At 38.5% G+C, this 18494-nt stretch overlaps 1 long non-coding RNA gene across 1 annotated transcript; it reads left to right on the forward strand.

Moving 5' to 3' along the window:
- Nucleotides 1-357: 357 nt before the first annotated feature.
- LOC124867381 lies at nt 358-3749 on the forward strand. The gene is made up of 3 exons (XR_007038035.1): nt 358-494; nt 1964-2114; nt 2792-3749. It is a non-coding gene; the product is annotated as an uncharacterized LOC124867381 (long non-coding RNA).
- The last annotated feature ends 14745 nt before the right edge of the window (nt 3750-18494 follow it).

Here is an 18494-nt window from a genome sequence, read left to right on the forward strand (position 1 = left end):
TCAAATCCAGTATGTTTGCACAAAATATCAGCTAATATATTTTAATTTTGGTCATATCATAAGCATTGCTGAAAAGAGCTGTGCTGAAACTACCAACAGAATGATTAGAAATTAGCAGCTATGTTTTAAATCATTTACTACTTGAGATAGCAGTTACCTCCAAAGAAAGAGTTTCAGAACCTCAAGAACTTCTAAAGTGTCCAGTAAACCCCCTGCAGCACAGGAGTAAAACTCCAGTCTTCGATAGCCAGTGTCCTGCAACTTTAAGATCTGTCTCTGCTTCAACACACCTGAATCACATATTTAGGTCATTAGCAGGACTCTGCAGAACTTAAGTGTACTAGGATTACGTCAGTCATTTCATTCAGGTGTGTTGGACCTGCGACACATCCAAACGTTGCAGGGCACTGGCACTTAAAGGACTGGAGTTTGACACCCCTAAACTAAAGAATCATCTTACCACCAGTGCAGAGCTTGTTCACCACTGGAAGCAGGTGGGTATAATTGCATCTGAAGGAACAGTTACCTGAGAAATTTTAGACAGTGGCCTTGTGCCAGGTAGGACAGCAAACATGCAACGTTGATCCACGGAAAACATCAAGGATAGTCTGAAATTGAAAAGGAAGTATAAAAACAGCAGAGAACTGATACAAAGTTACAGTGCTGTGAAGAAGTGTTTTCCCCCTGATAGATTTCTTCTGTTTTTGATTGTTTGTCACACTCAAATATTTCAGATACTCAAAATAATCTTGGATAAAAATAATCTGAGTACAAGAAGCAGTTTTCAAATGATGATTTCATTCATTAAGTTGAAAAGGCTATCCAAACCAACCAGGACCTATTATAACAATAATTGAACTTGTTCAGTCATGAATTAACTTTGATTAAACAACATATTTTAAAAAGCTGAGCTCAATTTCAGAAGCCAAACAAAAGTCTGAATATTACCTAACATGTAGGTATAATAAAACATTTAAATAGAACCTCTAATGGCTATAAGGTCTCTAAAAATATTAAACAGTTAAAAACAAAATCATTCACATCTATCACAAATCTATAAGGGAGCAAACAGTTTTTCACACCACCCAATTTTCTTTTATTAATTCAATTCAATTCAGCTTTATTTATATAGCACCAATTCACAACACATGTCATCTCAAGGCACTTCACAAAGGGTCTGGAATGGTGTAGAGTTGTTGGGGAGGTAAGAATAAACTACTGAGTGTTAAGGTTTGGCCATTTTAGAATGGGCTATGTGTAGGCGTACTAAGTAAAATAATAAACTGATAAAGTTTGTCCATGTAGAGCCCACTGATGATCATTGTTATACTAAAAACCACAAGGATTGGGATACCTCTCTCTGTCAGACTGATTATAACCACTGGAAAAGAGAAGGGGTCATACAGGTAACAGAAATGGAGGGTGTGTTTTCACCTCAACCATAACTGAGCCGGTTTAGGTTAAACCTGACTCCCCCTTACTCCATCCAACAGGGAGGAAGGCAGAGGTATAAATAATTGTCTCATACAAAGGAGAGGGCTTACTTAGAATTCTGCCCAGGAAAACTGACATATTAGTGGGATGAAAAATTCCACCAAGATCAGAAATAGAGTCAGCTCAATTTGCCAAGCTTGTGCACACAAACAACGAATTTGGCTTTGTTTGCACTTGCTGTCAATGAGGAAATTTGTTTTCAGAAATTTAAAAATATATATATATATTTTTGCAAACATGTGTATATATATATATATATATATACAGTTTTTTTTTTTACATAAAGAGAAGGTCATGGTTGAATTGGTGCAAATAGTAATGGTATCATTCGATCTGGGCATTCAGACTGTTAGGTGTTTATCAGAGACAGCAAGGGGAAAGAAACTGTCTCTGTGGTGTGTGGTTTTTGCAAATAGCGCTCTGTACTCCGGCCTGAAGATTAAAGTCTAAACCGTTGTTTTTTTTGCAGGATGTGTGGGATCTGCAGAGATGTTAGCTGCCCTTTTCCTGCACAAGTCCTGGATTGAGGGAAGGTCAGCCTCAATGATTCTGTCTGCAGACCTTATTGTTCATTGCAGTGTGGATCTGTCCTGTTTCCAACAACACAAGTACCAACAATGGTCAGTTTTGGTTCAGTTCCTGTCATAAATCTGGCCATCACCCTGAACAAGCCATTCCCATTGTAAAACAGGGTGGTGGCAGCATCATGCTGTAGGGAGGGTTTTACAATAATTGTAGTCAAAGGCAGTTTTAGAACATAGGTGACTCTGGGAGGCAAAATACTAATGCATGCCACATTTTTACCTGCAGGAGATTTTGAAGGCAATGTGCCATGTTCCTTTCACTTCACAGTTATGCACTACTCTTTAATGATCTATCGCAAAAAGTCCCATTAAATACATTGAAATTGGTGGTTGTGTCATGACAAAATGTGCGGTAGTTCAAGGTATATAGTAACTGGGAGGTAAATAATGCTATGCTGCACAATCTAAAATCGCAGAAAAATAGTAATAAATTAAAATAAACCCTCCAAAGTATCAGCCATCACAGATGAGTAAGAGTCCCTTGCTTTAAAGAGGGGATGTCTGCCATGTTCTGCCTCCTCTGGAAAATGCTGCATGTCGATTAAATCAAGAAGCTTTGCAGGAGCAGCTGGGAGGCTGAGGCAAGTACTTTTTCCTCAGGTTGTTTGACACACAGTTATCTTTAGAGTAAACAGGTGTAAACTGAGTCAAGAGTTATTCAACCCGGCCTGGCCTGGATCCCCCTCATTCCACCTCACATCTTTTAATTACAGTTATCCTGAGACGGACGACCCTCCTGGCTCTTCCTGGCACTGAAAGTGATGGAGTCTTTGATGTTAGCGCCTCAAACCTTCAGCCCAACCAGAGAGCATCAGCAACTGCACTCAGAGTCCTGCCCTGATTAAATTCAAATGCACATTTATACTGTGTTTCTTCAGGGAAAAGGTGGAATTTTCCCCACCGCAGCACACCATGCTGAAGTCTTTAGCTATCCTCAGAAGCACGTGGTAAACGGTTTTTAAATGAGAAATATGGCATGATTTCTTAACCTCGTCACGTTTTATACCAAAACCAAACATTTTTCCTATCAGTATATTTTACTGTGTCAGATCACATAAAACCACCAGCTTTGTCCTGTTGAAGTTTGCAACCCAATGTCTGAAAACTGCCTGCATATTTCTGCATTTTTAGGTAGTGCAAGGTTCTTTATGCATGCTTACTGATATATTTTTTATAGCTGCTGTTTTGAATTTTGAATAGATAAACACAAACGTTTATCGGAAGTTCGGTGCAGGAAGAACTGATGCCTCTCCCAGATTGACAAGCCTGACAGCTGCCACTGGTTTCCAGCAACTTCAAGATATCAAATGACAAACTCTTGACTGCAACATACCTTCATATTTTTCCCCATAAAACAAAAATAATATAGTCTGTGTCAGAGTTCTAGACTATGCTCTCCAAGTTTCCACTCGGCCTGTGGCCTCTTAAGGCTCAGATTCAGTTTGCCCATGCTTGAAGATGGTCATCATTTCTAATGACTGGAAAAATGAGGTTAAATCAGATTTGTGTACAGTGCTGGTTTTAAGCAGATGTGTGTTTACAGTTAGATTAATTAACAAATAACAGCTCGATGTAAAACTTATTTAAAAATCAATTCAAATGTTTGATTTTAATTAAAAATTACTGTCTCCACAATTAAATTTTTTCACTTTTGAAAATGTTTTCAATGCAGTTATGTAAACAGCATTACCAAACAATTTCCCTTTTTAACATTTTGTGGGATATGTTTGGAGCTAAAGATCAAATTAAATCACTAAATCAACTTTTTTTCATAGAACATTTAAAATCAACTGCCGTTGGAAAATGCAGCACACAAAACAACAAATTACAGCAATAGGTCTAAGTTTAAAAAAAATACAAACATGACAAGACAAAATGAAACTATAAGTCAACTCTCATGCTGTATTAAAAGCCAATAAGTACAAATGTGTTTTTACAAAAGATTTGAAAACAGCAAGAGTTGAAGAAGGTCTGTTATGATGGCAGAACTGCTTCCACAGTTTAGGAGCTACAGCTGAAAAGACCCGATCACCTTTGTGGACCAGCCTGGACCTCAGGACAACTACAAGCAAATGATCATCAGATCTAAGGGATCTGGAGGGCACACAAGGCCACAGGAGGTCAGATAGGTATACGGGAGCCTGCCCATTCAGACCTTAAAGGTAATGAATGAAACTTTAAATCAATTACAAAATGAACAGGTTGCCAGTGAAGGCAAGCGAGCACTGAGGAGATATGTTGATGCTTTTTTGTTTGTGTTCAGAGACGAGCTGCAGTATTCTGTACTAACTGCAGCTGTAAGAGACCGGCCTGGGTAACACCAACATACTGAGAGTTACTGTAATCCAGCTGGGAGCAAACGAAGGTGTGAATCATCAATTCAAAACCATTAAATGATAAAAATGGTTTCACATTAGATAAAAGTCCCAGTTTAAAAAAGATCTTTTCTACTGAACAAGTCAAGGTTAATATTCGAATCAAGGTTCACCCCACGATTTTTTGCATCACAACTGCTCCAGGCCACCAAGATCTGGAGGAGAAGAGCTGTGATTTCCACTAGGGCCAAAAATAATAACTTCAGTTTTATCTTCACTGAAGTTTAGAAAAATCGAGGCCATCCAAGCTTTTACCATGGTCAGACAGTCAATCAGTAAAAATGGATGATTACGCTTCAACTAAAATAGATCTGAGTGTTGTTACCACTCGACCCAAAAGCCGTAACAAACAAAAACGGGGGACACAAGACCAAAATAGTTTAAATTCTTTTCAAAGGTATTTATTTAAAGTAAAGAATAATCATGTTGTCAGTGTAAATGTTTGGTGTGCTGTGGTCCCCATCCACCTTCTTCTGTGGTACCTGATAAAAGTCAAATAAATACCAGGCCAACTACACCAGCAGGGTGCCATCACAGTATCGTCTGCTTATGAATGATATATATCTTTCTAAAGATTGAGCATAAAGGGCAGCATGTAAATGGAAAATAAAATGGGTCCAAGAATGGATCCTTGGGGAACTCCACAAGTGAGGGGAGCTGGGGGGACAGATTCTCCGAGCTTTAACGAGGAACGTCTTTTGGACAAATAAGACAAATACATACAAGGCAATCCTGGAAAAAAACCTGTTATAGTGTGCAGGATTCCAGACGGGGATGGAGGTACGCCTTTTAGCAGGACAATGACTCTAAACCTATAACCAGAGTTACAATAGAACAGTTTAGATCAAAGCATGTGCATGGCTTAGAATGGCCCAGTCAAAGGCCAGACATAAATCCAATTGAGAATCTATGGCAAGACCTGGATGTTGGTATTCACAGAGGAAGAAAATGGGTAAAAATGTCAATTTCTATTCGTGCAAAGTCAGTAAAGACATGCCCTTAGACTTTCTGCTAAATATGGTTTCAGAAAGTGTTGACCCAGGTGGGCTAAATGCAAATGCACACCCCAATTTTCAGATGTTTTGGTTTTGAAAAAAAATTGGAAACCATGTATCACTTTATTCTGACTTCAAATTTATGCAATACTGTGCACCGGTCTATAGCAAAGTCACAATAAAAACATCAAATTCTTTCGCCTCTTAAAGAACGCCTCTTAAAGCATATATATATGTTAAAATAAAATAAAACTATAGACCAAGATAAATTAAAGCATAAAAATCAAGAATAAACATGAACGGAAGGAAACTGAGAAACTGGAGGGAACACAACAACCTAAGAACTTAGCAAAATAGAAACCATAAGGAAACCCTGACTACAAAAGTAAACAAACCTAAAACAACACTGATAGAACAAACGGAGAATGAAGCAGAGTAAACGAGGACTAGAATAAAAGTTAACAATAACTAAAGCTAACCTATAAAGGAGGGACTGGAGAATAAAGATAAACTAGAGGAAACAAAGCAAAGAGGGACAATGAATGTAAAGAGAACTAAAGCTGAGTAATTAATAACTAAAAGAGGAAAACTATTGACGAGAGGAGTAACAGAAAAGAAACTAATAAATAGGAGAGTGCAAAGCAACCAATACAAACCATGAACATAAAACGAGAGCAAAGCTAAGGAACCAGAGGACTGTAATAATAATAATAATAATAATAATAATAATAATAATAAAACCATTCTAAGTACATAAATAGGAAAGAAACACCAAGGGAACTAAGGTCGAGAGGAGAACACACTGGGAGGCAAAAGGAAACCAGAACTGTCAGAAAACAGAAAGCAGTAAACATGAATACAAAACCACAAACAAGAAACATCTAGCAAAACAACACACAAAACCACAAAACAAAGTCCAAAATATCACATCCTGACACCATGTGTTTCAGCTTTGGCCCACCTGTACTTGAAACGTAGGATCTGACCTATTTTCCACTGAGTTACGAAAGCTCTTAAGTAAAATAAAAGAACATGGGATGGCAAAACACTCACACATATGTGAGTCCACATACCTCTGATCTTAAGGATAGTTCAGCATTTTTAAATATGTGTCAGAGCAGAGCAGACAAACGTGATGGGTGATGAGCTTCCTGTCTTGGAGCAGAGAGACAGACTGAGGCTGAGAGAAAGAGGAGACAGAAAGTCCTCGCCACAGATATTAGTGGCAGTTGCCATTAGGGGGCTGGTCCAGTTGGCAACCTCATATAGATGTGTATATATACATGGGTTGGACAGTGAAACTGAAACACGTGGTTTTAGACCACAATAATTTATTAGTATGGTGTAGGGCCTCCTTTTGCAGCCAATACAGCATAAATTCGTCTTGGGAATGACATATACAAGTCCTGCACAGTGGTCAGAGGGATTTTAAGCCATTCTTCTTGCAGGATAGTGGCCGGGTCACTATGTGATACTGGTGGAGGAAAACGTTTCCTGACTCGCTCCTCCAAAACACCCCAAAGTGGCTCAATAATATTTAGATCTGGTAACTGTGCAGGCCAAGGGAGATGTTTAACTTCACTTTCATGTTCATCAAACCAATCTTTCACCAGTCTTGCTGTGTGTATTGGTGCATTGTCATCCTGATACACGGCACCGCCTTCAGGATACAATGTTTGAACCATTGGATGCACATGGTCCTCAAGAATGGTTCGGTAGTCCTTGGCAGTGACGCGCCCATCTAGCACAAGTATTGGGCCAAGGGAATGCTATGATATGGCAGCCCAAACCATCACTGATCCACCCCCATGCTCGACTCTGGGCATGCAACAGTCTGGGTGGTACGCTTCTTTGGGGCTTCTCCACACCGTAACTCTCCCGGATGTGAGGAAAACAGTAAAGGTGGACTCATCAGAGAACAATACATGTTTTACATTGTCCACAGCCCAAGATTTGTGCTCCTTGCACCATTGAAACCGACGTTTGGCATTGGCATGATTGACCAAAGGTTTGGCTATAGCAGCCCGGCCGTCTATATTGACCCTGTGGAGCTCCCGACAGACAGTTCTGGTGGAAACAGGAGAGTTGAGGTGCACATTTAATTCTGTCGTGATTTGGGCAGCCGTGGTTTTATGTTTTTTGGATACAATCCGGGTTAGCACCCGAACATCCCTTTCAGACAGCTTCCTCTTGCGTTCACAGTTAATCCTGTTGGATGTGGTTCGTCCTTCTTGGTGGTATGCTGACATTACCCTGGAGACCGTGGCTCTTGATACATCACAAAGACTTGCTGTCTTGGTCACAGATGCGCCAGCAAGACGTGCACCAACAATTTGTCCTCTTTTGAACTCTGGTATGTCACCCACAATGTTGTGTGCATTTCAATATTTTGAGCAAAACTGTGCTCTTACCCTGTTAATTGAACCTTCACACTCTGCTCTTACTGGTGCAATGTGCAATCAATGAAGACTGGTTACCAGGCTGGTCCAATTAGGCATGAAACCTCCCACACTAAAATGACAGGTGTTTCAGTTTCATTGTCCAACCCCTGTATATATATATATATATATATATATATAGATATATATATAGATATATGTATACATATATATATCTATATATATATATATAGAGAGAGAGGCCATTTTGTTGGGTAATAAAAGTTACTAGATATAAAACATCCGGAAAGGAACTAAAATCATTGCTCAAAATGAAAAATGAACTGGCAGAAAGCAAAGGTGACGTGAGAGTACGGTACATCTCAGGCTCTGCACAGGCAGCGGGTTAAATTTTCTAACAGGACAATTTGTTAGAGACAGACAAACTACAACTTGCTTAGTTGGTTGAAGAAAGAAGCCTTTTCTCTCTTCAGAACTTATAGCAGCCTGACATAAGTTTGTCAAGCTGCATCTGGATAATCAGTGAGACTTCTTAAACAATGTCATTTGGACAGATGAGACCAAATAGAGATGTTCGACCATAATGTGCTGTGCAGTATTTGGAGAAAACCAAGCATAGAATATCAGCTCAAAGACTTTATAACAAGTATTTAAGCATAGTGGTGGAATCTTGATGATTCTGGCTTCTTTTGCCGTTGGGGTGACATGGGCTCCATGTAGTTATACAATCAAACATCAACTTATCTGCATACCAAAGTATTCTTGAAGTGATCTCAAACACAGGAGCAAATCTATAACAAAAGGGCTGAAAAAATTAAATCAATGTACAATGGCCCACTCAAAGCCCAGACATCCAACTGAATATATTCTGTGGTAAGCAGTACAGAAACTGGCTTTTCCATTTTTGGCTTTTTTTGTTTGTTTAATAAACAATGACAATGTGAAATCTGTTGTGTATTTTTGTACTCATAACCAAAGAAAACTACTCACCAAAGTGTTTACAATAGAAGGCCGTATTAAGGTAAGAAAGTAAACTAGAAACACATTTAAACCTATTTAACATGACTGTTAGAAGACAGAAACATCCATTTGCTCAGCTTCAAAAACTGTTCCCAACTAAAGTTCATACAGATCACAAAACTCTAGTTTAATACCAGATATTTAATAATCTATAGTGTATGGGCCTTGACCAAAGACACAAATATTTCATAAATGGTCACTGGTTCAGATATGCTTAGTTTTATTTTTTGGTATAAGTCAAGGTGAAGACGTTTCTACTCCCTGTAGATCTCACTCGTAGTAGCCTGTTTTAATACGGTTTGTCATGGATACTTTTCATCGTAAAGTTAGGGGCCGCTTCACCAAACATCAAACCTTTTATTCCCCTGTGGTTTTTCATTGGAGAACCTGTTTTGCAGCAGCTGTCGCCTCCTGACTCCTCAGATTTAGAGCTGGCACTTACTGAAAGTGTGTCTGAATGTTTCCTTGAACTTTCGTGTGTCTCTCTGCTTTTTGTCAGACACTCAAACGTGTAGAACTCCTCCATTTTGTCCAGATGAACTCTGCATTTCCCTCAAGGAAACAAGTGGACTTTTGTATAGAGTCTAAACAGCATGGTTAATGCATTCAGCTCTGGCAGGAAGTCTTCGCTTTCTGGCACATAATTTGCGACTTCCATTCTTGTTCTGCAGCAGCTGAGGGGATGTCTTTCTCCTGTCTCAGTGCTGTGCTGCAAGCTGAAGATACATTAAAGCAGGTCTTGTCTTTTCCATTTGCTTAAAATATTCTTGGCCCAGTGGGAAGGAAACTGCATTCTCTTCTTGTTTTGTTTGCATGATTATATGTCTCTTGGAGCAACTTCCTTTCAATTTTAAATTTGAGCATGAAAATATTAAAATAATTCTTCATTCTGGTCTAAGAAAAACTGTCTATTTGCAGTAATAAATTTAGACTTTTAATACCCTTTGGAACTCTTAAAAATCGTATTACTGTAGGATTAGAGTGCAGATTTTCTGTCTTGTCTTTCCAATCCAACAATTATTCATAATAAGAAGGGAAGATTAAGACACATGAGAGCTGACACAGTGATTGAAATTTTTCAGACTTGACTCAAAATGCATGGGTGCATAATCATCTCTTTGAAAAGGAAACTGAGTGTTCCTCTGTGTGTTGGTGATAAGAGGAGCAGACCTCTCCTTTTAAGATAAGAGACAGGAATGACCCTCACACCTTTTCCAAAATTACTCAACCATGAAGATTACATTTGATGAAAAACTGATCTTGAGATCACCAATGCTCTCTTTGTACATAATTTCCACACAATTGTTTTAATAATGTAGTGCTTGTAATCACGTTAACTTAGATGGGATTGGGTTTGATGCTCCTGCATACAGCATGAAATATTCAAGTCGAGGTGCCCTACATTAGGCGCTGAATGTTATTTTTTATTTTTTGAACACACTGGAGGCGAGCATGTGATACCAACACTCCTCTCTGATAACCATGTTGAGATGTTAATCTGGCAGTCCAAACATACATTTATTATACATGGGGAGAATTTACATATCTTCTGGCACAATAAAAGCACATTTACTCACAGGGCAAAGAAAATCAGTGCACACTGAGCCTAGTCAGATTTGTAAATAAAAAGCTTTTCATCAACATAAGAGCTTTTTTCTGGTAGTGCTGACCACTCTTGGGGCTTTACAGTAAAAGCCACAATGCTCTTCAATACAGTTCTCCAAGTTCATGCTTTAAGGAGAATGTGATGTTTATAATATTTCCCAATAACACTTCGTACAGTGTTGATGAGCCTGAGCCACAGGTGGTATCAACAATCAGTCTTCACAAACTTTTGAGAATGCAGTAGAACTCAGTGATCCAATGAAATGTGAATAAAAACACTTTCAGAGCTTACAGGTTCTTCTTTGTCTGGAAAGTAGAACCAGTGTTGGCTTCTATATTTTGCATGGCTCTGCCTCAAGAAGATTTTCAGGATTTTTGAAATGCAATTCAAATAAAAAAGGTATAAGCAGTTAATATCTTACTTGCAGTAAGTAATTCACTTAGAGTCATCATATAGTATACATTCAGACCAGTTGGTCTAGAACGCTGAAGCTAATGGATAGTCTGAGTGCTGAAAGTGAACTCTGACCAACTTTGTAATAACTGTTGCCACATTTACACCACATTGCTTTTCTAAAAGTTAGTTGGTCCAAGTGAAAAATCTCTACTGGTTCCATTATCAGTGGAAGTCTCACACAGGGTGATCATTGGTGATGCACCACCAGTTTTCACAGCTTGGCAACGTTGTGGTTTTATTTGGAGTAGTCAGTGTACAGCTTGTATAACAGTGTAAATTCAAACTCACTTTGGTTGTTAGACATTAATAACTGTGTGCTACGTTTTTTGAGAGAACATCAAATTTACACCGTTATACAAGCTGGACACAGTCTACTTTACATTCTGTCAAAGTGTCACATCTTTAGTGTCCCATGAGAGGATATAATTAAATATTTACAAAAATGTGAGGGGTGTACTCACTTTTGTGAGATACTGGTATTTGGTGCCAGTGCAGGTGCTCTTCTGTGGCAGTACAGGACCACCATTCTGTTTTAAGCTGCCGATGTGCTGGCATATGTGTGGACCATCCCTGGAAAACCTGATCTTTGAGGTCATCCTTTGGGGCATATTGGCCAAGTGTAACTGCATTTTATAGACCAGAACTGGGCCAGATCTCTTTTCCTATGTGGGTTACATGTGCAAATCTTTCGCTTACTGATCCCACGTGACAAATTATGAAAATTAAGTTTATTAGCAAGTTTTTGAAATTTTTGTGCACTAAAATTCACTAAAAGGACGAAGAATCCTGAGGAAAGTAACAGGACTCCTCATCCTGCTACTTTCCTCACTAAGGAGATGACAACAGTGAGCACCGCCTACTTCCTCTACATCCTGTGTAAATAATTACCGGCTTCTTTTAACAATCCAGGGCATCTGGACCTGGATTTTGTGTTTTTTAGTTCTATCTTTGCTTAACTTAAGCTGGTTTGATGGTTGTGACCAAATCAAGTAATATGTGTCTTCTTGGCACTGTTTTGTACCAATGACTGTTTCAAAGTGCCTTGTAGGAATACACTCGTTTTTTCATGTAGTCTACATTTTCCATCTGTGGGGTGAAAAAAAGACACATTTCTGATAAATTTCTTTTGACTTAAAATGATCCAAATCAATGTGTGTGATGGAAAAGAATACCTTATGTGTTTTTTGTATAAGAAAAAAAATCTAATCACTAAAACTGGAATTAGGGATAGAGGAAAAAATTGCAAAACATATTTATTTACTATTTCTCTAGTAGGCACCTTTTTGTGTCCAAGAGACAAAAGTTTGCACCAAAAATAAAAACAGTTTAGAATCTATTTTTTGAACTCCCAGGTACTCCCAAATATTTCCAGTCTGCATAATGTGTACATGTTCGTCATGTTGATACATTATTAGTTTTAGCAGTTATTTAGGTTTGATATTTTTGTTAATTATTAGATGTAGTATTGCTCCCTGTGAGCTTTAGTAAATGATTCTCTGTTTATGTTTTAATTGGTAAAAATCATTCAAGAGTATGATAGCTCACAGTGCTGCAGCCAACAACATCCGTACTAGCTTCTCTTCTTATGAAGTTTCTGACTGCAGCCCCAGTTGCCCTCACCTCCTGTGCTAATGTACCTGCTTTGAGTCAGAAATATGTACATTTATTTTAGATTTGGACCTCTCTTGGTGAACCTGGCTGCTATTTTACTTTGCTTAGTAAGAGTCATTGTCATTATCAGAAAAAAAACAAAAAACTTCTAGTGCAGCAATTGGATGTTTTTTAGCTGTGCATCTTACTTTTAAATTTGTGTTTTTTTGTCCTCTTTTGATGAAGTAATTTCTTGTTCTTTGCATTCAGCAACAAAGCCTTTTTAAGAACAGCACACAAGTCTGTCTGCATTGGCTGAAGGCTCACAATCCTTCACTGTGCAGAGGATGATATTTACATAGACAGATACTTCTGCGCACCTAAACCCCAGATAGCAACCGTCTTATTGCGCGATCATTTTAAGCTGAATGTTTTTTGTTTGCATAGGACAAACCGAGTAATTAATACAGGTACATCAGTTATGACAGTTAAGAGTTTATTGTTTCATAAAGTAACCATGCCTATTTCATCAGCAAAATAGGACATTTAAACATGGTAGTGAGCTTCAAGGTGTCTTTTAAAGTCACTGCAAATGTGCCACATCTCCACTAGCCTTGTCTTAATCAGTATATTACATCTTTGATAGATTTTTACAGGTTAATATCTATTGCTGCTGCACAAGAGCATTTTTCTATTTTCACTTTGTTTTTAACTGGCCAGCCACTCATAGAAAACCTTTAATTGCACCAACCCTTTAAACAAAAGTTAATTGACTAACTATAACTTGCAGGAGAGCATGTAGTTTCCCCATCTACCTTTAACGAGGTGCTTCGAAAGGACCTTTCTGTTAAGTAACAAATCGTGGAGCCAAAAGACATAAATAATTCAAAGTCTATGAACTATTTTTGGATGTCCAGTGTACAACCTGTCCACTAGCTGTTGAAATTTGATATTTATGTGTGGACAGTGACATCTCTCTGACTCAGCCATTTCTACAGTGATGAATTTGTTGTGACAAAAGCCATGACCCCCTCTCATTTTAAATAATTTAATAGTGGTCTTAAATTGTGCATGTGGATTTGTAAAGCGGTCTGCAGGAGCACAACCACGTCAATATTAGATAAGAGGTCACACTCATCTCTTACCTAACATCAACCTGCAGGTCACTCTTCATCCTGCTGACTGATGAGTGGATGTTTGAATCATTCAGTGCTGCCACTGCTGAGGTCATAGGGTGAGGGTACCCGAGGTTTACATTTGCAGTGCACCAGTTGGCTCACAGAACAAACATACAGTGACTGGTAAAAGTGGATTTTATGTGACATACAGGTCCTTCTCAAAATATTAGCATATTGTGATAAAGTTCATTATTTTCCATAATGTAATGATGAAAATTTAACATTCAAATATTTTAGATTCATTGCACACTAACTGAAATATCTCAGGTCTTTTATTGTCTTAATACGGATGATTTTGGCATACAGCTCATGAAAACCCAAAATTCCTATCTCACAAAATTAGCATATCATTAAAAGGGTCTCTAAACGAGCTATGAACCTAATCATCTGAATCAACGAGTTAACTCTAAACACCTGCAAAAGATTCCTGAGGCCTTTAAAACTCCCAGCCTGGTTCATCACTCAAAACCCCAATCATGGGTAAGACTGCCGACCTGACTGCTGTCCAGAAGGCCACTATTGACACCCTCAAGCAAGAGGGTAAGACACAGAAAGAAATTTCTGAACAAATAGGCTGTTCCCAGAGTGCTGTATCAAGGCACCTCAGTGGGAAGTCTGTGGGAAGGAAAAAGTGTGGCAGAAAACGCTGCACAACGAGAAGAGGTGACCGGACCCTGAGGAAGATTGTGGAGAAGGGCCGATTCCAGACCTTGGGGGACCTGCGGAAGCAGTGGACTGAGTCTGGAGTAGAAACATCCAGAGCCACCGTGCACAGGCGTGTGCAGGAAATGGGCTACAGGTGCCACATTCCCCAGGTCAAGCCACTTTTGAACCAGAAACAGCGGCAGAAGCGCCTGACCTGGGCTACAGAGAAGCAGCACTGGATTGTTGCTCAGTGGTCCAAAGTACTTTTTTCGGATGAAAGCAAATTCTGCATGTCATTCGGAAATCAAGGTGCCAGAGTCTGGAGGAAGACTGGGGAGAAGGAAATGCCAAAATGCCAGAAGTCCAGTGTCAAGTACCCACAGTCAGTGATGGTCTGGGGTGCCGTGTCAGCTGCTGGTGTTGGTCCACTGTGTTTTATCAAGGGCAGGGTCAATGCAGCTAGCTATCAGGAGATTTTGGAGCACTTCATGCTTCCATCTGCTGAAAAGCTTTATGGAGATGAATATTTCATTTTTCAGCACGACCTGGTACCTGCTCACAGTGCCAAAACCACTGGTAAATGGTTTACTGACCATGGTATCACTGTGCTCAATTGGCCTGCCAACTCTCCTGACCTGAACCCCATAGAGAATCTGTGGGATATTGTGAAGAGAACGTTGAGAGACTCAAGACCCAACACTCTGGATGAGCTAAAGGCCGCTATCGAAGCATCCTGGGCCTCCATAAGACCTCAGCAGTGCCACAGGCTGATTGCCTCCATGCCACGCCGCATAGAAGCAGTCATTTCTGCAAAAGGATTCCCGACCAAGTATTGAGTGCATAACTGTACATGATTATTTGAAGGTTGACGTTGTTTGTATTAAAAACACTTTTCTTTTATTGGTCGGATGAAATATGCTAATTTTGTGAGATAGGAATTTTGGGTTTTCATGAGCTGTATGCCAAAATCATCCGTATTAAGACAATAAAAGACCTGAAATATTTCAGTTAGTGTGCAATGAATCTAAAATATATGAATGTTAAATTTTCATCATGACATTATGGAAAATAATGAACTTTATTCACAATATGCTAATTTGTTGAGAAGGACCTATACTGTACCCACACAAATCGGTGGATGAATGAGAAGTGCAAGAAAATGGATGCATGATTTCTAAAACTAGAACTTGTGAATCTATATACAGGTAATGAGCCATACATTTGATTCAGCTGTGTTGGACCAAGGACACATCTTAAAGTTGCAGAACACCAGCGCTTGAGAACTGGAATTGCCCACCTCAGCTTCCTCCTGCCACATGTCAGTGTGCAAGGCACTTAATCCCAAGTTACTTACCAATTTGTGTATCAGTGTTTGAATTTGTGGTCATTTGTGAATTTGATTTGGTGAAAGTGACTCTTGTTGAAAGCACTTTGAGTGATTATGTAGTTAAATGGACATTCAGTCCTTTTACAATTTTCTTGCACCACCAGTATCATTGCAGCAAAAAGGTACTGTGGAAAGTATCCACTCTAGGGGACTAAATACACACACACACACACACACACACACACACACACACACACACACACACACACACACACACACACACACACACACACACACTTTTAAGGTTTTTACTTGTAAATAATTCTGCAAATCATTCATCATTTTTCTTCCACTTTACAATCATGCACTACTGTGAGGCAGATTTCTGTCACACCGAATCTATCAATTGTCACCAATTTTGACCACAGTTAAAGGGTGCTTTTGCAAGGAACTAGAAAAGTGACAACAAAATATTTCTCTGACAGATATTTTCACAGTTTTTAACCTTCCACAAAATGAAAGGCATATGTTTTTTGTTTTTTTTGTCTGATATTGACTCAAGCTAGAGGTTTGTTAAGTGAATAATCTGAGTTTACAAAAACAGCAAGTTTAATATTTACTAATCCTCTCTTTAATCACATTTTTATGTCACCAAAAACATTAGTGTCACCACAGAAAGCACAACAACAATATAAGAATCCTGCTGCTTAATCGCTTTCAGCACTTATTATTGTTACACAATGTCTCCAAGAAAACTAAGTAGAAGAGGTTCCTTTGACACTTCAGGGGAGATTTCTAATGATCCAAAGCCTCTTCTATTTTCAGCAGACCATGGCGCCCTGTCGAGCTCACCAACATGACCATTATTGTTGTAGACATCACACCTGAGCATAAAAAAGGAGAGTTAATAAGTCTGAAGTGTTTGAACAAAAGGTTGTTCCAAGACCACACAGTGGAAAAACAATTAGAAGACTATTAATGCGGTAAGCACTCTGTCGTGTTTTCTGCCTCTTGCCTTGAAAAATCTCATTTTAATTCAACTAGAAGTGCTTTTCTACTGCTTACAAATTGTACTGCAATTTGCTGTGTCAGTTAATTGCTGGGATATTTAAACAAAAGCAGTCAGAGTTTGATGGATGGCGACCTGCATCAGCAGCTACCAAGTCTGACTTTCCTTCATGCACGGTCACTCAAATGTCAAACCAGGCGAGGAAGCAAATTTAGTTCATTATAAAATGTGGGAACACACAATAAACGTTAAGAAACTTGTTCTACTGAGATATATTAGCACATTATCTTCCAAAGCATTTTGACCATTTGGTATAATTCAGAACAGTGGTTACAACAGTGATACCATTTAAATCTAACTAGCATTTTCTTTCTGGAGTTTGTATATTCTCCCATCTCAAAGTCCAAATAAAAACATGTTGGTTCAACTGGTGACTGTAAAATGTAAGTGAACATAAGCTCCCAACCTCACACTGTTTCTGATTGGATAAACTTTAAAACAAGGCTGACATTTAGATTTTTCTGGATGATGCTGGCTGAAAAATCAAAATAGAACTGATTGACATGCATTAACCTGCTTTGTTGTTGAGAATTTTATAACAACAAAACATTTTAGTACTTAAGGAAATTAGTAATTTTCTTCAGAATGAATTTGACAAATTGTAAGCATGGATTTCTTTGTAAGCTAAGGAGAATATTTCTTGGAGCTTTGAAAACAAAATGTTTTATTCATATCTTTTAGTCTGTCAGAGCTCTTATAGCTAAATGCATATTCAGGCATTAAAGGTTGGCACTCAGCAAAAAATTAATTTAGTTCAATAAACATAAAATATAACAATGTTGGGCCTATTTGAAAAAGCAACAAACAGAGGTTCAGATACTATACATAAATTGAATAGCAGGCAGTGTTGTCTGCATTCAGGTTGAAGATGAGTTTCTGAAAGAATAGATGGAAAAATAAAGCTATTAAAGAAATGCAAACAAACAGTACATACAATTGAAAGACAGGCAAAACATCTATTTGGATGGTGAAAATTGCAAACTGAAAAAGCAAATCCATTTTTTCTTTAAATATTGCAATTCAAAGTGTTATTCGTGTGTTAATGTTTTTTTTTTTTTTTTGCTTTTGTGGGTGCTGAGAGGAGTCATTTATTAGGATAGTGAACAATTTCAGAGTCGTTCAGACTTGACTGCAAAGTCAACGCCAGTGACTGTCCACTGTCTCTACATGCTCATCCAGGAGGAGTGAATGCTGCAAGTCACTGACTGGATGCAATCTGCTGGGTTTCCTTAGATAGAAAAACTTTTTATCCAATTTGAATAAATAACTGAATCTGACTGCACTGTTCAATGGTTAGGATTAATTGGGATGTTTGAACCTGACTTTGTGAAGTGCCTTGAGACGACATGTGTTGTGAATTGGCGCTATATAAATAAAACTGGATTGAATTGAATTGAATTGAACTAAGGACAGAACTCACTAAAATCACAACTTGGTTCGATAACTGTGCCGTCCATTTAGCTGGACTGGGTCCAGCCGTAGAAAAAGATCTGAGTGACATTTATCAAAGGATGTGGTGTAATTTACACATGCTACACATGATATGAAACTTCAGCACTTTATTTTGAACTTGAGCTCACCATCTACAGTTCATGGAGTAGGCTGGCCTCTAGTCTTTGGTTGCCCTTACACCTGTTATATAAGAGCTAAATTATAATTGATTTAGCTCTTGCTGTGTGTGAAAGGCCTACTTGGTGCACTGTTGCTACTTGTTCCTTGTCTTATTTGGTTCCTTGTGTTTTTACAACTCCAGCTT

The sequence above is a fragment of the Girardinichthys multiradiatus genome, chromosome 4 (genome assembly GCF_021462225.1).
Source record: "Girardinichthys multiradiatus isolate DD_20200921_A chromosome 4, DD_fGirMul_XY1, whole genome shotgun sequence".
NCBI lineage: Eukaryota > Metazoa > Chordata > Actinopteri > Cyprinodontiformes > Goodeidae > Girardinichthys > Girardinichthys multiradiatus.